The 24,907-nt window shown below is 40.9% G+C and overlaps 1 pseudogene; it reads left to right on the plus strand.

Annotated features, from left to right (window-relative positions):
• The first annotated feature begins 1,056 nt into the window (after positions 1-1,056).
• LOC139438589 (proteasome subunit alpha type-3 pseudogene) lies at positions 1,057-1,884 on the plus strand (annotated as a pseudogene).
• Positions 1,885-24,907: the final 23,023 nt, after the last annotated feature.

Below are 24,907 nucleotides of genomic sequence, written 5' to 3' on the forward strand. Positions count from 1 at the left end.
GTCCCTGAATAATTAAAAATGCCTTTAAAAAGAACAAGGTTGGAGGACTCTCACTTCTGGACTTTAAAGGATATTATCAAGGGAAGCGGATTTGGCTCAACTGATGGAGTGTTCACCTACCATATGGGTGGTCCTGTGTTTAAACCCAGTGCCTCCTGACCCATGAAATGAGCTGGCCCACACGCAGTGCTGCTGTGCGCAAGGAGCGCCATGCCATGCAGGGGTGTGCCCCATGTAGGGAAGTGCCACATGCAAGGAGTGCATCCTCTAAGGAAAGTTGCCCCCACATGTAAAAAAAAGCACAGCCCACCCAGGACTGACACCACACATGTGGAGAGCTGATGCAGCAAGATGACACAATGAAAAGAGACACAGATTCCCAGTGTCGCTCACAATAATGCAAGTGAACACAGAAGAACACACAGCAAATGACACAGAGAGCAGGAAGGGGAGAGAAATAAATAAATAAATAAATAAATAAATAAATAAATAAATAAATAAATAGATCATTTTAAAAAATAGAAAAATAAAGGATATTACCAAGCTAGTGGTAAAAACAGCATGGTACTGGCATAAAGACAAATTAACTGAAGGAAACAAATTAAGAATTCAGAAGTAGACCCTCACATCTATGGTCAAGTATTTTTGATAAGCCTGTCAAGTCTTCTGAGCTGGACTAGAACAGTCTACTCCCTCGGTGCAGGGAGAAATTGATATCCATAGCCAAAAGAAAGAGGACACCTATCTCAAAACTTACGCAAAAATTCAAAATGGGTCAAGACCTAAATATAAAAGAGACAACCATAAAAGTGCTAATAGAAAATGCAGGAAAACATCTTTGACATCTTGTGACCAGTGGTAGTTTCTTAAACTTTACACCCAAAGCATGAGCAACAAAAGATAAAATAAATAAATGGGACTGCCTCAAAATTAAACACTTTTGCACCTCAAAGGATCTTGCCAATTCAATGGGAGAAATCTTTGTCAATCACTTATCCAGGCTAGTGGAAGTGTTTTGGGTCTGGAAGCCCTACACTACCCGGTGGCTTTAACACAATGAGCTCTCTCGGCACTGGGTATGACCTGTCAGCCACTACATTCCCTCCTGATGGGAGAGTTTTTCAAGTTGAATATGCTATGAAGGCTGTGGAAGATAGTAGTACAGCTATTGGAATCAGATGTAAAGATGGTGTTGTCTTCGGAGTAGAAAAATTAGTCCTTTCTAAACTTTATAAAGAAGGTTCCAACAAACGGCTTTTTAATGTTGATTGGCATATGGTAATGGTGGGAGCAGGTTTGTTGGCAGATGCTCATTCTTTAGCAGACATAGCAAGATAAGAAGCTTCCAACTTCAGATCTAGCTTTGGCTGTAACATTCCTCTCAAATATCTTGCAGACAGAGTGGCCATGTATGTTCATGCCTATACACTTTACAGTGCTGTTAGACCTTTTGGATGTAGTTTCATGTTAGGGTCTTACATTGTGAAGGATGGTGCACAACCCCACATGATTGATCCATTGGGTGTTTCATATGGTAATGGGGCTGTGCCATTGGTAAAGCCAGACAAGCTGCAAAGACAGAAATTGAAAAGCTTCAGATGAAAGAAATGACCTGCCGTGACATTATTAAAGAAGTTGCAAAAATAATTTACATAGTACATGATGAAGTTAAAGATAAAGCATTTGAACTAGAACTCAGCTGGGTTGGTGAATTAGTTAAAGGAAGACATGAAATTGTTCCAAAAGATATAAAGGAAGAAGCAGAGAAATATGCTAAGGAATCTTTGAAGGAAGAAGATGAATCTGATGATAATATGTAACATTTACATCTGCTTCTGTTTTAAATTTCTATATAGTTCCATGTAAACTATTTAGCCCAATGGATTATTATATGCCCAGTAACAAATTTTCATTAAAATTTGTCTTATAATCATTGATGTTTGCTTTATATCTGCTTAACAAAATATTTGCTTAACAAAATTGGTGTGGGCAATTAAAAACCCAGTACTCAGATTTAAAATACCTGCTTAAACATTCCTTAGAGGTTTTTGGATCATATGAATTTAAAATTCCAGTTCACTAATGTAGAAGCTAAAAATAACCTGCTAGGCAGTTGTTGCCCAGTTTTGTAGTTAAGTGATGTTGGTTATCCTCCTCTCTTAAACTCTAGGTGTAATTTAGAAAAACAGATCCTACAACATGTTAGTCAAGAATGTTTCTCTTTTCCTTTATTGACATAAGGAGGAATGGATTTAAGAATTAAAGATCTGAATCTGTCACTTTAAAAAAAAATCACATATCCATTAAGGGTTTAATATCCAAGATATACGAAGAAATTATACAACTCAAGAGTAAAAAGACAAACTTCCCAATTAAAAACTGGGCCAAAAACTTGAAAAGAAAATTGTCCAAAGAAGAAATACAAATGGTGAAGAAACCCATGAAAAAGTGTTTTTCATTGGCAGTTAGGGAAATGCAAATCAGAACTACATGAGATATCATTTCACACCTATTACACTGGCTACTCTTAAAATTGGAAAACTAAATGTTGGAGAGGACATGGAAAGATGGAGACACTTATTCACTCTTAGTGGGAATATAGAATGGTACAGTCATTGTGGAGGAATGACTGGCAGCTCCTAAGAAGGTGAATATGGACCTAGCCTGTTACCTGGCAATATCATTACTATGTATGTGCTTGGAATAACTGAGAGCAGAGACACCAACAGACATCTGGACATTGAAATTCACAGTGACTTTATTCATGATTGTCAAAAGTTATAAGCAACCTGGGTGTCCATCAAATGATGAATGGATAAACAAACTGTGGTGTATACACATAATGGAATATTATGCAGCTGTAAGAAGAAATGAAGTTGTGAAGCATATGACAACATGGATGAACTTAGAGGACATTATGTTGAATGAAGCCAGACACAAAAAGAAAATTACTGTATGATTGTGCTATTATGATCTAAACATAAAATATAAACTCATGAAGTTAATAATTAGAATATAGGTCACCAGAAAAGAAAATGATGGTAGTGAATGGAAAGCTGAGGATTAATGTGCACATAACTGGTAAAAAGGTTATTTGTAAATCTTTGAAAATGAATAGAAGCACATCATGGTGTTTGTAATTAGCTGAGCTATATATGGGTATGACAGTGGTTGAAAGGGCAAGTCTAAGGTCATGTATATTACTAGAAGGAAAGTTAAAAACTGTACCATGGGACTTCATAAGACAGTGAAACCTAATGTAAAGCATGAATGTGGGTGATATTGCATATATAAGGCAGTTTTTGCAAAATAAAAATACAAATATACAGAGAGAAAGATAAAGAATAACAGCTTTGTACAGCAGGGGAAACAGATTTCGAGGGGATGAGTTTTTTGGGGGTTTGTTTATTATTATTATTATTATTGGAATAATGAAAGTGCTCTAAAATGATTGAAGTAATGAATGCACAAATATGTGATTAAATGGAATACCATCTATCAGTTTGGAACAATTTATGCTTTATTAATATGTGTCAATAAAATGGATTTGATTAAAACAATGCTTAAAATAAAAGAAAAAATAAAGAATTTTAGTTTTCAAAAGACAACATGGAGAAAGTGCAGGTCAAGCCAACTAGTGGGCAAATACTTTTGTAATCCATATATCCAAGAAAGGACTCATAGTCTTAATATAGAAATAACCTTTACAAATTAATAAGAAAGGCAAAGAGTCCAGTAGAAAGATCCAATCCAGAATGACAAGGTCAAATTTGAACCCCCCTTAACCTTCCTGGGGTTCCGTATCTCTGAGCATGTAACCCCAATGGCTGTGCAATTAAATGTGCCAGACCGAGTCACCCTCACAGAGCTCCAGCAGCTCTGTGGAAATATCAATTGGGTCCATCCCGCTCTGCCTGTTACCACGGCACAGCTCCAGCCATTATTTGCACTCTTACAAACCAGTCACAAACCCCCCTCTGCCATGTCTGCAAAGATGACCATCACACCAGAGGCTTGAGCCGCCATTGCCGCTGTAGATAAGGCCCTCAATAACTGCTGCCTCCAGCGGTTTGATCCCCAGCGGCCTCTCCAGGCATTGGTCCTCCCCACCAAGGGAACGCCCACAGGAGTTCTTTGGCAGGACGGGCCCCTCCTCTGACTCCATCCTTCTGAGAGCAAGATGCAGAAGATCTGCCCCGCAGTAAGGCTATGGATCGCTCTCGCAGCCGATCTAGTGCTGCTGTCCGTCCATATGTTTGAAACTCAGCCTGCCATAATTGTTTGGCCACTCAATGCAAAAGAAACCACCTCCCTCATTAGGGATAATGAGCAAATGCAGGTGCTGTGGGAGGGATTTTCAGGCAATTTTGATTGCCATTTCCCTAGTCACCACCTACTCCAAGGCGTGTCCAAATTTCCCTTCTGGAGTCCCTTTTTCCCCTTCCCATCTTCCTCCCCCTTTCTGAGGTCCGTCACTATTTTCACGGATGCGTCCAAAACTAAGTACTCTATGGTCGTGTACCTGGACGGAGCCGCAGAGCCGAAAGTCTTTACGCATATTAACCTACACTCAGTCCAGACGGGAGAGCTTTTGGCTATTGTGGAAGTGTTTCATGCCTTCCCCTGTGAACCTGTTAATATCTTTACAGATAGCCTCTATTCTCTGCAAGTCTGCAGGGTCTTGGCATTAGCTACATTCTTCCCGACCTCCTCTCCTATTGATGAGGCACTGGATGCCCTTAAGACCCTTCTTGAAAAACGCATGGCACCCTGGTATATTGCTCATACCTGGAGCCACTCCAGGTTGCCTGGCCCCCTAGCGGCAGGCAACGACACCACAGATCAGACAGTCTCCACCCTTGCCCTTGATACGGTCAGAGATGCTATCAATCAGGCTAAGTCCTTGCATTCAAGGTTTCACTTTTCTGCCACCTCACTCCATCACCTTTTGCCTGAGTTGCCAATTGAGACTTGTAAGCACCTAGTGCGGGCATGCAAAACCTGTGCCCCCTTCCTGCCTCTGGGGCCTCTGCAACTGCAGGGGTGAATCCCCACGGCCTTAGGCCTAATTCCAGGTGGCAGATGGATGTCACGCATGTCCCGTCCTTTGGACGCCTTAAGTTCTTGCATGTTATAATTGACACTTTCTCCTACATGTGCTATGCAGTCCCCTTGCCTGGGGAGACTGCTAAGCACTGCATTAAGGCCCTTCGGCAAGGGATTCTCTTCATGGGAGTCCCCTGGGACCTAAAGATGGATAACGGCTGCTTATCGCAGTGAGTCCTTTGCAAGGCTCCTTCAGCTCTACCAAATCTCCCACCATTTTGGTATTCCATATAACCCTCAAGGACAGGCCATTGTGGAGAGCTCCCACCGCCATCTGAAACAACAAATTGAAAAACAGAGGGAAATCCTCCCTCATGCTCCTCCCGGAGACATCATCACCGCTGTCCTAATCCATCTGAACCTCATGACCTTTGATAAGGATGGTCTCTCGGCAGTCCACAGGCATTGGGGCCCCTTGTACCGCCCCACACAGGCCCCCCTGGTCCTTTGGAAGGACCCTCAAACAGGTCAGTGGCGTGGCCCATGTCCCCTCCTTACCCAGGGCCGAGGTTTTGCTTGTGTCTTCCCACAGGATGTCGCTCAGCCAATCTGGGTCCCTGGGAGATGCGTCAAACCCACCACCTCTGCAGCGGATGTCCCGCAGGGAACAGTGCCAAATGTGAGTGATCCAGCACCAACTGAGCCAGCTCACCCTCCACCCAAGAGACAACCATCCAACCCTGAAGTCCATTCGTTGCTCGCACTCTACCATCAGTGCAGACGCCGCAACCCTCACCTTGCTGGCGAGCCAATTAACATAGTCTCTCTCCCTCTCCTTATGCTTTCCCTCGCCACCTCTGGCCAAGCTAACCTCTCCCACCAGCCCTTCAATTGGACACTTGTTCTCTGGCAACAAGAAAGAGTTCTCGCCTATAATATCACCTCAGGTGCCCCGTCCTTCACTGCACGTGTGTGTACTCTCGCTAATCAGCAGAGCTGCTGGGGCTCTAAGCAACAATATGGCCCCCACAACCATCTTATATCAGGCTTTTACATCTGCCCTTCCTCTGCTCGAGGCTGCCATGACCCTGCACATTATTATTGCCCCTCCTGGGGCTGTGTAACCATGGCATATGGCTGGAGAGGCGCTCCAAACTTGGGCCCCTATCTCTCCTTCCGCATTGCAAATACTTCCCAGTGGAACATAATCATCCTCACTGTTAAAGACCCTACTAACACTGCCTGGCTGCAGGGCTGTACATATGGCATCTGGCTTTACATGTTGAGCTATGATTATGGTGCCTTCTTCATAATAAAAAAGAAATTGCCTGCTCCCACCCCTTCTGTTGCAGTCAGTCCCAACGCAATCATCAACCCTCCCTCTCCTCCTTCTGCTGCGCCGAGGCCACTCATCAATCCTCCTTCTCCTCCTCCACCATCGACCATTCCCTCCTTACATAACCTCCAGCAGTCAGTCCTCTAATCCCAGCTGTACCCCTCCTACCCCTCTACCCCCACTACAGATCCATAATCTGCTTCTGCCTCTAGTCCAAGCTACCTTTCGTACACTTAACTCCTCTAATTCTAACCTTACCATTAGCTGTTGTCTATGCCTCTCCCCCCACTTCCTCTCTACGAGGCCATAGCCACCAATGCCTCTTACCAATCTTCTGATAGCAGCAATCCCGCCTCTTGTAATTGGAACCAAATGAAGGTAGGACTGACAATCCAATCTGTCTCTCAAAGCAGGCTTTGCGTCACCAGAATCGGAGGCGCTGTTCACCCCTCCATGAAGACTATTTGCAACCTTACAGTCACCCCTAACGTAACCTCAAAATTTCTTTTACCCCCCAATAATACAAGATGGCTGTGTTCCTCACACCCCGTGTCTTAATGTCGGCACCCTCAACTCCACCAACGAAACCTGCATGCTCGCAATCATACTCCCCCAGGTTTTTTATCATACAAATAACCAATTCTTTGATTCCTGGCAGCACTATCTTCTTCCAGTCCATGTGCAGAAAAGAGAAATCATTACCGCCATTACTATCGCCTCTCTTCTAGGTCTTGCAGGAGCTGGCACCAGAATTGCAGCCTTAACCACTCACAGCACCGCTTTCTCATCTCTCAGGGCAGCCGTCGATGAGGATGTCGCCTGCCTCGAAACATCCATCCACCACCTAGAAAAATCGCTTAACTCCCTATCTGAAGTGGTTCTTCAAAATCATAGGGTGTTAGACCTCCTCCTCCTCAAAGAGGGAGGCCTCTGTGCTGCTCTCGGCGAGGAGTGCTGTTTCTATGCTAACTACTCTGGTCTCATTCAGGACAATCTGGCCCAAGTCAGGGCCGGCCTGGAAAAATGAAAAAGAGAGAGAGAATCCAAAGGAGGCTTCTCCTGGGGATTCAATGGCATCCTCCCCTACATCCTCCCTTTTGTAGGCCCCCTAATTATTGTCCTCTTCGCACTGGCAGTCAGACCATGGGCCATTAGAAGGATCATCCAACTCACCAAGGATCAGGCTAATGCAATTTTTAGCACATACGTACAGGTCAGCTACCAGTGACTTGCCACTGCTGAGGACACCCCCACCACTTCATCTTCTTGGCCTCCTCCTACCCGACCTCTTCCTGCTCACTCTTCCTGCAGGTGCCCCAAGTCTTCTGTAACTGTGGCCCCCCATGCCACCATCGCTCTCAAGCAGCTCCAGCCCCGCTAAATGGCCCGCAACCCACTTTCCCCAGCCCGTGGCCTGCTTTCTAGCATCTAATAACGTTCTAGCATCTAATAACATTTCTGCTTTTGCCTCCCCATACTTCTGCGGAGCTTCCTCCTGTCTTGACCTCACTCCTCTTCTCAGCCACCCAAAGCATCCTTTCTCATCCCCCGCCCCCTCCCATTTTTTTGCTTGAGCCCCCATTGCATTGCAGATTGGACCGCCCCATGTCGACCCGCCCCGTTAACATCGGCCTCTCTCGCGCCCGTGGAGACTTTGGCCTTCTTGTTGTCCTCACCTACATCTCCACCACTCCCGACGCTGCCACCACCACCACCGCTGGTGCCCTGATGTGACTTGTCCTCACAGCTGTGATCCTGCAGACCATCACACAGTCTGCCTCTGCCACTCTTTGCTGCCAAGAAGAGATAAACTACCTGTAACATGCTGTCATCCTGGACTTTTAACAGCAGATGGACCTTATAGACGCCGAGATCAATGAGAATTGGACATTGGCCACCCTTGCTTGCAACGGCAAGATAACACCCCCCAAATTGTACATTTACATCCCCGTCATACTCACCTCCCTCTTCAGCCCCGCTTCCCTCATTGCTTACTGCCCTTGGGCCTCGGCTACTTATTGCTGCTGCCATCCTGGCCCTTATTTGAAAAGAAAGGGGAAATGCGGTCACCCCTCAGGCTGAAGTGTGGTTTGCTGGCCTGGCAGGGGAGCGGCCGTGGTAGGCCTAATTCCAAGCCACTTCCCCCATAATAGGGTGGGTGGTCAGACTCACTGCCACCCCTGAAGGGAGCTCGGCATGGGCACAGAGTGCCCTCGGGTCTCCCCTTCTCGGCAGCCATGCTTCCGTGGCCGCCCCTCCTCCCGGATAGCGCCACACGATGCCTTATGAGGCAACACCCTTCTTCTTCTTTCTCCCTGCACAGGTGCAGGGTGGAAAATTCCAGTCTGCCTTCCCCCCCACCCCCCGACAGCGGCAACAGCCAGGCGCAAGGCGGGAAACTCAAGTCTGCCCTCTACCCCAGCAACAGCAGCCTCCAATCCCTAAACCCTGCCACTTCCCCCAGCAACAGCAACAGCCAATCCCTAACCACCACCCCTCCCCCTTCCAGTACCTCACACTGACCTTTCTCCCCAGTAACTGCTTGCAGCAACCAATCAGAACATGGCATAAGCTTCGACCAATCAGCCTTCCCCAGCCCCTATAAGACTGTAGCCACTTCCTCAATAAAATTGGACCTGCGTGTTTACCTCATCTCCGCGGTAGTTCTTCTGCCATGCGCCCTACAGTCCTGAGAGCCCCCGACAAGGGCCTGGCCTCCCTTGTCCCCAGTTCGTCGCCTGCTTCTCTGGGTGACCCCTTCTTCACTGGCTTCACCGGGCGACCCCGTCAGCCAAACCGCACAAACACTGTGAGAGCGACCCCTCGTCTGCTGCCGGACCTACCCCTCGTCCCAAGCCAGACTGACCCCTCGTCCCAAGCTGGACTGACCCCTCATCCACAGCCAGACCCCACCGACAGAGCAAGCTGCCACAATCATCATCAAAGAAACAAGTCATAGGGGTAAAGTTCAGTGAGTTACAACAATTCCAAATCATTTCTTCTGCCTACATTACAATATGTCAGAAGGTTAAAAAGCTTTTAAAGAATGATTCAGCAACTATAATAATATTTGTTAGCTCATGATTACAATTCCCCCTTTCCTTTGTCCATTCTTCAGTCTTGAGGAATATCTGGGCAATGAATGCTTGAACTTCTTCATGCTGAAAGGGGCATCGACATTATGGGCTAGAGAGATGAAACTGCTTTGCTAATAGATGGGTGTCTTCCTGAGTTTCAGATTGTCTTCTTGGAGGGACTGGAACCCTTGGGTTTCAGGACTCAGCTGGAACAAGAACAATCCAAGACTTTAAGTCTCTGAGAAGTAATAAGTAAATTGAAAAATACAGGTTTAAATAAAAAAGTGGGATTATGATCAGGGAATTTATAAATGAATATAATCAGGTCTGAGGGGGTGTTGATTTCATATGCTTTTGTAGCTTGATTATGGTGTTTGGGTGACCCAAGGGCCCTTAGGAGCACTTCTGTTTGAGGCTTTGCATACTGTGGCAGTTTGTGATATTTATATCTGACTGAGACCTCCAGAATGACCTCTTGACACTACTTGAAATCTCTTAGCTATAGAAACTTTTCTTTTATTTCTTTTCTCCATTATGATCAAGATCATTCTCTGAAAGCATTTCTGATCCCAAGGTGCCAGGGAGGCTTATTCCTGGGAGTCATGTCCCACATAGGAGAGAAGGTAGTGACGTTATCTGCAGAGTTTGGCTTAGGGTTAAGCCATATTGAGTAACAAGGAGGTTTCCTGGCTGTGTCTGTTAGGCATCAATTAAATTAAGCCTAGTTTCTTGGTTTTTTTTTAAGGCAGTACTAGGGATTGAACCCAGGATTTGTACCTGGGTAGCAGATGCTCAGCCACTGAATTACACCTGCTCCCTAAATTTAGTTTTGTCTTTCCAAAAATAAGGTTTATAATTGCAAGCTTCTAGACGGAAGTCATGGCTCATTAGCATATTTTCTTTTACGAGGCAATGTTCATCACTGTTAGACATTCTTCACATAGGTTTTCCTGTTATAAATTTAAATGAAGACAATCTTCTTACAAACAGGAGTGGATGTTAGATTTGGATCTTGTAAAGGTTTTTTTTTTTTTAAACTTAGAGTTTCAGTAAGATTGAGAGAATAGCAGGAATTCCTCAGATGGGGACGTTTACAGTTCTATGCTTTCCCTAAAGGCCCATAAGGGATTTCACAAATACTTTTTCATTTTATACCTAAAACACCTTGAAATTCATCATGGTATTACTGATACCTGTACAGAATATTAATATCTCATCTGTTATTTTAGATTCTATGTCAAATAAAACTGAGTTAGATTGTCTAAATAAACACACCTGATGGATTAAATCAGATATTGTGCAAATGAAAGTTTAGATTTTTTATAAAACAGCCTTTCCATCCTTGGTCTCATATAGAAATTAGAGTTCCAATATATAGATAATATCACCTTTTATACTGAATTTTTACTCACTTTATCTTTAACCATATCAGCCCCATTCACCTCTTTAATTGAAATTGGATCCTTTCTGTAGCTTCTTGAAGAGTTGTATGGAGTTGACTTTTGAGAATTAATGCTGCTTTTTCAGCACCTTCAGAGCTAGATAATTTTAACACTGAGTCTCAGGAGTCACACAGACACCTAAGGTTTTAGGGAACTACAAATTATGCACAAAGAACAAAGCATCTCAGAATATGAAAATAACAAAGTCTAGAAACAAATATGATCACTGCAAGAGAATACAATCTAGGCTTTAATTTTCTTATTTTTAAAACATAATAAACTTTATTTTAAAAGAGGCTTTAGATTACAGAAAAGTTACATCAGAAGTATAAGGGATTCCTAAATATCCTACCCTGTTCCCTTCCCCATCTTCCCCTATTTAAAATATCTTACAATTTGGTGGTAGTTTTGTTAAAATTAATGAGTAAATATTGAAGCATTGTATATTAGTCAGGATTCTCTAGGGAAACAAAACTGACAGGAGATATCTGTAAATAGTGTGAAATTTTATAATGTTGTCTCACATGACTGTGGAAATGCACAAGTCCTAATTCCCTAAGGCAGGCTGCAAACCAGGGCCTCCAGTGGAAGTCCTTGATGAGCTCTCCAGGAGACACTGACTGTCTGAAGTAGAGATGGTATTTCTGTCTCTAAATCCTGAAATCACTTCCCCTTTCAAGGTCTTCAACTGATTGGATGACACATCACTCACTGCTGATGGCAGTCTACTCATTGATGGTAGATATAACCAGCCATCTGTGCAATCAACTCACTGATGATTAAAGTCCATGAAATATTCTTCTCTTACAATTAGCCCGCTGCTTCCTTGACCAAACAGCTTGGCACCATTACCTGGCTGACTTGATACATTAGCCTATCACACATGGCTACTTACCAAAGTCTATAGTTTACATTGTGGTTTTCAGTTAATTCCAATGTCCCCCAAATGCTCTATGTACCACCTATTATTCCCTCTCCCTCCCTTCAGAACCTCTGGTAACCATTATCTTTATATCAATGTTACATGTTCCTCCATTGCTACAATATTAATAGTTTACTTTTTTATGGTTGCATTCCTTCCTAATATTTGTTCTTTCCTTAACATTGTTATGATGCCGGGTCGGCTGCAGATTGAGAGGAGGCCTAGATCTTATGAGTCAGATGGAAGAAATTGTATTGTTTTCAGTTCTAGATAGTCACTGTTTTTCTCAGATGGGGGTTGTTCATCATTATCATTTTGTGGGTTTTCTCGGGTGAATCTGATGGACTGGAGAGTAGGTGTTGGCTGCAGTTCTGCTGAATTTAAGGTCTCAACCGGAATATGAACAGACCAAACATTTAAGTCTCTGAGACATATATTTAATGGGTATAGTGCTAATTACAGGTTCAAATAAAAGGGATAGAATAATCTTGTGTAGGACATTTATAAATGAGTCTAACTCTGTTACATTGGGAAAATAGGTTCTCATATTCCAAGATAAGGCAAAACAACATGAAAATGATTTCAAGAGATTCTGTCCTTGCCTATACTATCCAGAGGGCTCTAGAGACCTCAGCAGCACCCCTATTTGAGGCTCTGCTTATGGTGGCAGTTAGTGCAGTCTGCCTGAGACATGCATGAGTGTAACCACTGGCATTACATACCCAACTTAATATAAAAGCTCTTAGGCAAAAAAAACTCTTGTGTATTTGAAGTTTCTCCCTTGTTGCCAAGGTCTTTTTCCAAATGCATCACTGGTTGGTGCTTGGTATTAATCCCTTGGGGCCACGGATGCTCACCCATAGAAGTCATGTCTCATTCTAGGGTGGAGAAGGTAGTGTCTTTGCTCAGATTGGTTTATAGAAAAGCCACATTTAAGTAAGAAAGAGGTTTTCACGAGGTAACTCTTAAGCAATAATTAAATAGAAAGAGGAACAGAACATTCCTACAATTGTATTTTCAACCAGAGACCTCCACCTCCCCAGCATTCAACTGTTCCTTCCTAAGCCCTCCCCCAAGTTCCATTATAGCCCAACCCACTCCTCCAACCATGCTCACTCTCTCAAATTCCTGTACCACCATCACCCCCATCCACTGCCAAACCACCACCTTCACCTTATCATAGGTTCTTCCAAGATTGAGGATTAGCTCATCACTCTCTACTCCCTTTATGTCTCCTGGTAACCTGTCTTCCAGACTATCTCTGTGAGTCTGTTCAATATGTTTGGTCATATCAATGAGGTGATGGAATATTTGTTCTTTAGTGACTAGTTTACTTCACTCAACATAATGTCTTCAACATTCTTCTTGTTGTGTATGTCAATACTTCTTTTCTTCTTACAGCTGGTGACTATTCCATTGTGTGTATATACCACATTTTTCTCATCCCCCCATCTGCTTAGGAACACTTAGGTTGCTTCCAACTGCTGGCAATACTGAATACTGCTGCTATAAACATTACTGTACATATATCTGTTCATGTCCCTGCTTTCAGTTCTTCTGGGTATAAACCTAGTACTTCGACTGCTGGATCATATAGCAAATCTATAGTTAGCTTCCTAAGAAACTGCCAAACTGTCCTCCACAAAGCCTGCACTACTCTACATTCCTACAGCAGTGGATGGGTGTTCCCATTCCTCCACATTCTCTCCAACATTGTAGTTTTCTGTATTTTTGTTTTGTTTTTTAATAGCCTCAAGTCTAATAGGTTTAAGATCATATCTCATTGTAGTTTTGATTTGCATTTCCATAATACTAGTGAATCTGAGCATCTTTTCATGTGCCTTTTAACTAATTGTATTTTCTCTTTGGTAAAGTGTCTATTCAAGTCTCTTGCCCATATTTTAAATGGGTTGTCTTTCTATTTTCAAGATGTAGGATTTGTTTATATATGCTGGATTTTAGCTCATTATCAGCTAAGTGGTTCCCAAATATTTTTTTGATTGAGTAGGCTGCCTTTTCACTTTCTTCACAAACTCTTCTGAAGGACAGACCTTTTTAATTTTGAGGAGTTCCTATTTTTCTTTCATTGCTTGGTTTTGGGTGTGAAGTTTGTGAAACCATTTTCTACTGCAAGATCTTGTAGATGCTTCCCTACATTATCTTCTAGGAGCTTTGCACTCTTGGCTCTTATATTTAGGTCTTTCATCCATCTTGAGTTAATTTTTGTATAGGGCATGACATAGTGATCCTCTCTCATTCTTTTGGGTGTGGATATCCATTTCTCCCAGCATCATATTTTACCAGTAGGGTGGCCTTGGTGGCCTTCCTGAATATCAGTTGGGCATACATTTGTGGGTCTGTATCAGAACTCTCATTTCAGTTCCGGTGGTCAGTACGTCTATCATTGTGCCAATACCATGCAGTTTTGACCACTGTAGATTTATAGTATGCTTTAAAGTCATGTAGTGTGATCCTTCCAATTTTGCTTCATTCTTTTTCTATAAGTTATTGGCTTTTGGGGGCCACTTGACTATCCAAACAAATTTCATCCTTGGCTTTTCCAGTTCAATAAAAAATGCTGTTGTAATTTTTATTGGTATTGTGTTAAATCGTAAATCAGTTTGTGTGAAATAGATACCATAATGATATTTAGTCTTCTAATCCATGAACACGGAATATTCCTCCATTTATTTAGGTCTTCTTTGACTTCCTTTTTTAAAAAAATGTGTACAAGTCATTTACATCCTTAAATTTATTGCTAGATATTTGTTTATTTTAATTATTATTATAAATGGAATATTTTCATTCACAGACTGCTCAGTGTTAGTGTAGAGAAATTCTGATTTTTGCATATTGATCTTATATCCTTCCACTTTGCTGAACTCATCTATCAACTCTATAAGCTTTGTTGTGTATTTTGGGGCACTTTATACATATAAGATTGTATCATCTGGAAATAGTGAAAGTTTTACTGCTTCCTTTTCAATTTGGATTCTATTTCTTTTTCTTCTGTCTCTAATCTCTTATGAGAATTTTCTAAATGAAGCTATTTTTAGAAATAAAAATATTTGACAGTTAATTTGTATTGAGGACATCAACTGCAGACTATAACAGAAGTTTTGTTCTGTTTCTCCTTTACACTTTGTGTTGATGATGAAACTTTGACATGTACCTGACTGCTTGTGCTGTCAGAGAAACATCAGAGTAAAACAATGTAACTGACAAGAAAATTTGTTTTCTTTTTTCTGTGACATATATCTTTAAAATAACTAAAACCATGACTAACAATACCATTCTCTTGTCTTATATCATGAAGATTATTATCATAACATAACATGAACATGAGAACGTTGTTAGCTCTCTAGGAATTTTATACAAACTTTATTTATATTAACATTTTACCCTAACAAATTTAACCAACCAAGAGTTACAAATCTCTTTTAAAACTTTCAATACTTCCTAAACACCTCCCATGTAATTCATAACCTATTAAATGAACTTTATTATTAGCACCTCACTTTTTGGAAGGTGAAAAAAATTAGTTATAATGTTTTGAAATAAAAAGATATTCCATAGGGTTTGACATTGAAAGAGCAAAATGTCAAAAGTTGTCAGGTTTCAACATTATGTTAAAGAGGAAAATGTGTTGTTGTGAAGAAATGTTTGGTTTTCCTTAACTAAAGTTAAGAGAAGTCTTAGTTCTTAAAATGTAAGACTATTTTTCTTAAAACAACCATAGGCATGAAAAAGTTAACATAAAGTATTTTGATAAAACATAGACTTTCTGCCTTTTACCCTGATTATTGAGGAAAAAAATTCTTTATAGTGTCTTCCTAAATCAGACCAACAGTGGAACTGATGTAGCTCAAGTGGTTGAGCACCTGCTTCCCATATATGGGTTCCCAGGTTCGATCCCTGGTAACCTCCAAAAACAAAATCATAACAAAGAAGCAAACAAATGAAGAAAAAAACAACTCAGGGGAGCTGGTGTGGCTCAGTCGTTGAGCACCAGCTTCCCACATAGGAGATCTGGGTGTCAGTTCTGAACCTGCGTACTCAAACAAACAGACAAAAACAGAACAATAAACCAAGAAATAATGACACCTTAATAGAGAGAAAACCAAGTTTCCGTTTTTCATCAGTATATTATTTGAAAGTAAGGTTTTAAAAATTTTTATAGACCCATTAAATCTTCCCCAACTTTGACCATAATTTCCTATTCCATGAACCTTCTGTCACTTTCTGTATCTATTGAGGTTTTGTCCTACATTTTCTTCTTTCTCATTCAATAACAACCAGTCATTTTGCTTTAGGAAAAACTACTTTCTTTTCCTTAATAAAAATACATATTTAAGTTATGAAATTGATTTTTGAAACTGTCTACAAGTAAACATATTACAATGAAAAATTACCATCAAAATTGAACTTGACAGAATAATATTAAATACTTAAAACACCTTAAAGCACTTTGAAACAGTAATATACAATCATTTAGCAAAGATTAATAGGTATTACACTGTTTCACCCAAAGTGTATCATATATGATTTACTTTGATATGAATTTTGACATCTATGAGGATATTTTGCCTCTACAGTTTTGTTAAATGCTTGGAATTAGTTATAAATATAATATAATTCATTGGAAGCTTGGAGAAAAATTTTCTCTTAAATGAATTATTTCTATTTACTTAAAATGTAGTGTAATGAAAGACACTGATTTCTTAGAGGTGAAGGGTGTGCTGTGATTTTTGGGGTTGTCGAGGTTGTTTACAGTAACACAAGCATTAGTGCCCTGAAATCTTGTGCTCTAGGGTATGTTGGGGCTTATTTAGCTGCTGTTTTAGCTTGAGAGGATTTTTTTCTCCATTCTTTTTCTTTTAAAATAATTTTGTCTATCTAGATCTACTTTCAACAGCAATTCTGTAAATCAGTTGGCAAAAATCTTAGTAATCAGTCTTATAAATCTAAATAAGATTGAAATATTTGCAAGATCCACTGGGTCTTCAATAAGATTTAGGAAATATTATTATTACAAAAGGGGATTTAGGCTATGTCAGGACATACAGAGGTAAGACAGGAGGATTTCAAAGAGTATCAATAGCTTGACTTCCCCAATTTCTAGGATTCCAGGAGTTTTTTTTTTTCTTTTTGGAGCTATAAAAATGTTCTAAAATTGATTGTGGTGATGAAATCACAACTCTGTGTTTGTACTGAGAACCATTGATTATACACTTTAGATGGATTTGATGGTATGGGAATAAAACCAATTAGAAGAAAAAAAAGGAAGAAATATCCATGCAAAATACCTGCAGGAAGGATTCATCTACCATCCTGTGAAAGGTAGGCCTCAGCTGTATGAACCTGCTCATTCAATATCAAATCTAGGTTAGGTTAAGTTAGGAGGTCAACACAATCACCTGAGTATAATTAAAGTTGAGGTTAAGTACTCCCCAGTGAAAATTTATGTGAAATTTTCAATTTAGGGAAAAACTAACCAGACCTCAAAACCATACCCTGAGGTCTTATAAAAGGATAACTTCAGGGAGCAGATGTGGCCCCAGAGGTTTGATGACTGCTTCCCACATGGGAGGTCCCAGGTTAAGTCCCCATGGCCTCCTAAAAATAAAACAAAACAAAATAAAAAAAACAAACAAATGAAAAGACCAACTCAGGAGAGCTATATGGCTCAGTGGTCGAGGGCTGGCTTCCCATATATGGGGAATCCTTCACGCCAGTACCTGAAAAAAAGGAATCATTTCATAAAGATGGATCATAGTCATAATCTTTGAAACATAATGAAGTTTTCAAAATCAATTCAGTAGTTAGAGATAAGATGCTACAAAAGACAAAATCTTTGTATGCAGAGAGTAACATCGTGTGCATGTAACATAAAAGAATCTCTCTGGAGTCCCACTGAATGATTAGTCTAGAATTCTATATAGAGAATTGAATTAATTAATATATTCAAGGAAGTATTTTATCATGTCTCTTCTCCTTCCCAACAACAGATTTTTATATTGGAGAGAATCCATTTTAATCAATGATTTGGAGAAGGTTTCCATCACAACTTCAAATTGACTCAATATGTGCCAATGCACATATTGTCAGCACAGTTGTTTTTTTCAAAGTCCCAGACAGTGAAGTTAATTTTTTTTTTAAATTTTAACTGTATTTTTTGGATGATACATGAATCACAAATAATGTTAAATTGAAAAATATAAGAGGTTACCATAACCCATAACCCCCTTCCCCCCCCCACTCCAAAATAAACCTCTTTCATCAGTGTGGCACATTCATTGCATTTGGTGAATACATTTTGGAGCACTGCCGCACAGCATGGATTACAGTTTACAACATAGTTTACACTCTCCCCCAATCCATTCAGTGGGTTATGGCAGGATATATAATGTCCAGCATCTGTCCCTGCAATATCATTTAGCACAACTACAAGTTAAAAAACCCTCAGTGACCAGTGATCCTGCAATGAACATAAGCAAAGTCAAACGATAGTTCAATTTTATGACTATTGTCTTTATGAGGAAGCCTTCAGAAGAACTTGTGCCCTTAGATAAAATTAGAGAATTCACATTGGAGAGAAATTATATGCCTGCCATCTATGTGGGAAAGCATTCGGCCAAGCTTCCAATCTACTAAGAAACCCGAGAGAACTCACAATTGAGAGAAACCCCATGAATATCATCTATGTCGGGAACTTTCACTCATCCTTCCATATTAGATAACATGAGAGAACTCACATTGGAAAGAAACAATATGAATGCCAGATATGAGAAAACACTCCAATAATTGTTCTAACCTTAGATAAGAATAGAGAGAAACCATATGAATGTCATGTATATGTGAAAGTATTCAGTCAATAAATAGCCCTTAGATTACAAGATAAAATTCACACTAAAAATGTTACAAATATGGAAGATTCTCCAGCCTCAACCCTAACCTTCAAACAAATGAATCCTCAGATGAGTGTAATCCAATGTCAGTGTAATCAATGTGATACAGAATTCCCAACAGTGTGTTGCCCATTCTATGAGTAGAAGCCAGTACCCCATTTATGCCAATGCTCATGTCATAGGTATTGGGGCTCTACTTTCATCCTTTATCACCAGAGAAGTAGACCTTCCAGATAGATGTCATAGGGGAGCAAAGCCAAAGGGGTGGGCAAGGAATCCTGATTCTTCCTAGGCCATCCCTGGTGCAGAAGCCAGGTCTGAGGAGACATACAGGGCCACCTTGTATAGCAATGTGCTTCCAGCTCCTTACACTCAGCAGCAAACCCTGCGATATAAGCTTTGAGCTGGGAGTCATCCACGATTTGTGCTCTTAGAGGGAGAGCTTTGTCTTGACTCCTTCCCTGAGACTGAGGTCATCTTACGGTTATGGTGACATGCAAGTTGAATATGAGGGGAGGAGAGAAAGGGGCTGGGCCTGATACTCTTCTGAGGGCAAATGGCTTTCCTCTGACATTTGGTAGGCACCTATGCCACAGACATGGCTCATGGGAAAAGAGCTACATTTGGGTGGGATGGCTGGCAGGGTACAGCACGTTTGTCTGACATGAAGCTGTGTTTACAGAGCAGGCACAAAAAGCACTGCTCCCACTCAGGCTCTGTGTTTACAGGAGCATCAGATATATTGATGGGTATGAATGCCTTCTCCCAACCACCCCTCCAGTGTGGCTAATTAAGAGGCAGGACGTGCTCCTGTGACCAGTTTCCTGACTGAAGGGAAACATGTTTTATCTCAGAAAATATTGGAGAATGTGATAAGGAGAGAGTGGGCACTGTCTGAACTTTAATCCATCCCAGATTCCCATAAAATCTTGTGGTGATTAATGGCTGGTATCAGAACTACGAGGATGCAGGTCTGGATTTAAACCATCTAGGATTCTAGTAAGATTGGTGGGTGGCTGGGAGGTGGGATGCTTTGACCCTGGGAATAGACTGAAAAGGAGAGGGATTCCTGCAGGTGCAGATTGAGATGCCTGGATGTGCAGTACCCACAAAACACTTTTTCTCCTCTTCCGCTATACAAGCTTTCATGCTGGCATTGTGTGGACACTGGGGACATCAGTGAATTAAGCACTGGGGTAAACTTCCCAAATACTTTGCTCTAACAAAGGGATGTGTGTTGGGCTTGGGCAGAAAGCAAGAGCTTGAAAGCTGGCCAAAGCATTGTGAAGCAGCAAAGAACAATGTAAATTATAATCCATGCAGTGCGGCAGTACTCCAAAATGTATTCACCAAATGCAATGAATGTGCCACACTGATGAAAGAGGTTGCTGATGATGAAAGAGGTTGTTGATGTGGGAGGAGTGTGGGGGTGGGGGGTGGGGAATATTGGAACTGCTTATATATATATATTTTTTAAGATTTCTAAAAAATTTCTCTCCCCCCACCCCACCCCCCCAGTTTTCTGCTCTCTGTGTCCATTTGCTTTGTGTTCCACTGTGACCACTTCTATCCTTATCAGCAGCACTGGGAATTTGTATTTCTTTTTGTTGCATCATTTTGTTGTGTCAGCTCTCCCAGTGTGACGTGCCATTCTTGGGCAGGCTGCACTTTCTCTCACGCTGGACGGCTATCCTTACGGGGCGCACTACTTGCGCATGGGGCTACCCTATGTGGGGGACACCCCTGTCTGGCTCAGCACTCCTTGTGCATATCAGCACTGTGCATGGGCCAGCTCCACACAGGTCAAGGAAGCCCAGGGTTTGAAAAACAGGCCTCCCATGTGGTACACAGACGCCCTAACTACTGGGCCAAGTTCGCTTCCCAAGTTCTAATTTTTAAATTTACTAATAGTCTTTTTAATTCCTTTATTACCTTCTGTAGCAAAAGGCTCTCCATACACATGCACACACATATCTAATCAGATCACTCCATCACTTTAATACTTCAATATTTTCTGATAATCAGCTGCCCTACGTGGGGAACACCCCTGCGTGGCACAGCACTCCTTGCACGCATCAGCACAGTGCATGGGCCAGCTCCACACAGGTCAAGGAGGCACGGGGTTTGAACCATGGACCTCCCATGTGGTAGGCAGATGCCCTATCCATTGGGCCAAGTCTGAGTCCCTGCTTGTATTTTTTAATGTTAAATTTTTGTAATCTATATATCTTTAAAAAAAGACAATTAAAATTTTAAATAAATAAATAGAATAAACAGCAGGGACTGGAGGAAGGAGCTCTATGCTCTGGTTACCATATGGGGTTGTGGACCCAGCCTCACCACCTGGAGAAGGAAAAGGAGCAGCCAGGCTGTGCCAGACTGGAAAGTGGGGAATGGGTTGGAGGAGGAGGACGAGGAAGGACAGTTCTGTTTGCACAATGGTCTTGGACCTGGAATCCCTCCTCAGAGATCTGGGACCTCTACTTTCATTTATCTGTGTGTCTCGCACCCTGTCACTCATCTTCTTATTTTCCCTGTCCCCTTCCAGCACTACACTCAGCCTTTCATGTGCATCTTTTGTTTTTAACCAGGCAACACTTCTGGAAGGAAGCATACGTAAACAAGGAACTTTTCAGAGTAAGGACTGCAGACAGTGGCCATGACCTGGAGTTGGGAATAGGAGTCAAGATCACATGAGCATTTGGCTCATCATTATCACCCTTTCCAGCTTACCTTGAGCAAAATCAAAGTATCAAAGCCACGTTCTCAGAGGATATATCCTCTAATCTCACAGAAACAGCAAACACACCAGGGTGATGATTGTATGGCCCCTGATTAACAACTAAAAAATTATACTGAAGGAAAAACAGAAAACAAAGTTCTGAGTCCAGCAGAAGATAATTTAACATTTGACAAAGAGAGGCATTGAGTCATGAAACCATTTAATTTGCAATTTTTTCAACAATGTAACTACTGACAGTCTATACCAGATCTAATTTTTATTTTTAATTATTATTATTTTTTAAGATTTATTTCTCTCCCATCCCCCCCACCCCAGTTGTCTGATCTCTGTGTCTATTTGCTACATCTTCTTTGTCCACTTCTGTTGTGAGTGGCACGGGAATCTGTGTTTCTTTTTGTTGCATCATCTTGTTGTGTCAGCTCTCCATGTGGGTGGCACCATTCTTAGGTAGGCTGCACTTTCTTTTATGCTGGGCAGCTCTTTTACAGGGTGCACTCCTTGCATGTGGGTCTCCCCTACATGGGGGACACCCCTGAGGGGCATGGCACTACTTGTGCACATCAGCACAGTGCATGGGCCAGCTCCACACAGGTCAAGGAAGCCTGGGGTTTGAACCATGGACCTCCCATGTGGTAAACGGATGCCCTAACCACTGGGCCAAGTTCGCTTCCCAAGTTCTAATTTTTAAATTTACTAATAGTCTTTTTAATTTCTCTATTACCTTCTGCAGCAAAAGGCTCTCCATACACATGCACACACGTATCTAATCAGATCACTCCATCACTTTAATACTTCAATATTTTCCAATAATCAGACTAGGACCATTGGACTTACCATGGTCTTCAGGCTTGTAGCCAACTAGCCTGCCCTCCTCTCCAGGCCAGGCTATGACACTCAGCTGCCATCCAGGTGCTCTCAATTCCTGGGGCACAGCAGGTTCTCAGTTGTTTCAGGATTTCACAGTGTACCCATTAGAATGAAAAAAAAAAAAAACCTCTAAAACTATTATTACTTCCACCAAAAATTTTAGAATTTTCCCCTGTGAAAGTTTTATGGACAAATTTTCTTTAATTTCCAAGAAAAGTTGATCACCACAAATTAAGTATATGTGGCTATGTATTGAAAGTATAGCACTCATTTTTCTTTAAATTTCTCTTCCAAACTAAACAGCATGTGTCACATGGGCAGCTGATCTGTTTTGCCAGTGTAATTCCCCTCCCTGGCCCAGGTCTGAATCCTAGTACACAGGCATCCAACATTCACTTCTGACAAAAAGAGTACCACACTTGCCTTAAGGTTGTTGCAGTGTAACTAGACTGTAAAAGTATAGAAACATATAAAGAAACATAAAATTGAATATTTGGTTATTAAAAATGTTTGCTTCAAAAATAACAAAGAGTACATATTTTTAATTTCAGAAGTAGGTATTAAGTAAATCAAAATATTCCATTTGGAAATAATTACTTTACAGAAAATCAAAATATTTTGCTTGAGTTTTCTTCACAAATAATTTTTCTTTCTCTCAGGAGATATCCAAAGAAATTCAAATGTTTGATTTTATGTAAAAATAGTTGAAACATACTCTATGTATAGTCAAATCAATAATGGAGATGAACAATTCCAGGGACCTCTAATATTTTAGGCTTGCTAAAAAAAATCTTTTCTTGAAAGTTAGGGTCTTACACTGTACTTGGCAGGGCTCTCTAGGGAACAGAATCAACAAGAGATATCTGTCAATAGTAAGAGATTTTATCAGAGTCCCTCACATGACTGTGGGGTTGCACAAGTCCAGGTTCTAAAGGCACGCTACAACCAGGGGCTCCAGTGAAAGTCCACTGAAGGTTCTTTTTATTTTTTTTATTCTAAATTTTTTGAAAAAATTATTAATGTTACGAGATCACATGGAATGTTACATTAAAAAAAAATAAGAGGTTCCCATATAACCCCCACCCCCCCGTCCCATCATTTTGTAAATTGTATTTTTTGAAGATACATACATCACAAAAATGGTTACATTATAACAAACATAAGAGGTTCTCCTATACCCCCATCCCCCACACCACTCTTCCCACACTAACAACCTCCCCCATCATTGTGGCACACTCATCCCACTCAGCAAACACATCTTGGAGCACTGCTGCACACGTGGATAAGAGTTTACTCTGTAGTTCACACTCTTTTGCAGTACATTCAGTGGGTTATGGCAGGATATATAATGCCCAGCAGCTGACCCTGCAATATCATTTAGTACAACTCCAAAGTCCCAAAAAAATGTCCCCTCATCACATTTCTTCTTCCCACTAGGGAGTGATTCTGAGAGACACTAGATATTAGTAAAAGGGGTAATCATTCAAGAAGAAAGAACAACCTTAAACATTTATGCACCTAACCAGGGCACCTCAAAATACATGAGGCAAACACTGGAAAAACTATGGGGAGGAATAGATGCCTGTACAATTATAATGGGGGACTTTTATACACCATTATCACCATTAGACAGAACATCTCAACAGAGAATCAATGAAGAAACAAAGACTTTGAATAATATATTAGAGGATCTGGACTTAATAGGCATATACAGAACACTATACCCAAATACAGCAGGATATACATTTTTCTCAAGCACACATAGATCATTCTCCAAGTCAGAAAACTTGTTGGCCACAGAGAATGTCTCAATGAATTCAGAAAGGCTGAAATCATACAAAACAACTTCTCTGACCACAATGGAATGAACCTGGAAATCTGCAAAGACCAGAGAACCAGATCATACACAAAGATATGGAAGTTAAGCAACACACTCTTAGATATACAGTGAGCCAAGGAGGAAATATCTCAAGAAATCAGTAACTACCTTACAACTAATGAAATTGACAACATAGCATATCAAAATTTATGGGATGTAGCAAAAGATATACCAAGTAGGAAATTCTAGCCATAAGTTCATATATCAGAAAAGGAGTTAAAAGAAAGACCTAAATTCACAGTTGGAGGAAATAGTAAAAAAAAAAAAAACAATGAAAAACAAAAAACAAAAACTAACCCCAAAGGAAGAAGAAAGAAAGAAATAACAAAGATCAGAGCAGAACTAAATGAACTAGATAATAAGAAAGCTCTAGAAAAAATAAAACAAAGAGATGTTCTTTGAGAAGATCAATAAATTTGACAAACCCTTAGCTAGACTAACAAAGGAAAAAAGAAAGAAGATGTAAACACACAAAATAAGAAATGAGAAAGGGGATATCACCATTGAGCTCACAGAAATAAAGAGTATCCTAAGAAGATACTTTGAAAAACTATATGCCAACAAAAAGTACAACTTGGAGGAAATGGGCAAATTCCTAGAAACATATAAGCAGCCTATATTGACCAAAGTAGAAATTGATGATCTCAACTAACCAGTCACAACTAAAGAGATAGAATCAGTCATTAA

The sequence above is a fragment of the Dasypus novemcinctus genome (assembly GCF_030445035.2).
Source record: "Dasypus novemcinctus isolate mDasNov1 chromosome Y unlocalized genomic scaffold, mDasNov1.1.hap2 SUPER_Y_unloc_1, whole genome shotgun sequence".
In the NCBI taxonomy this organism is placed as follows: Eukaryota; Metazoa; Chordata; class Mammalia; order Cingulata; family Dasypodidae; genus Dasypus; species Dasypus novemcinctus.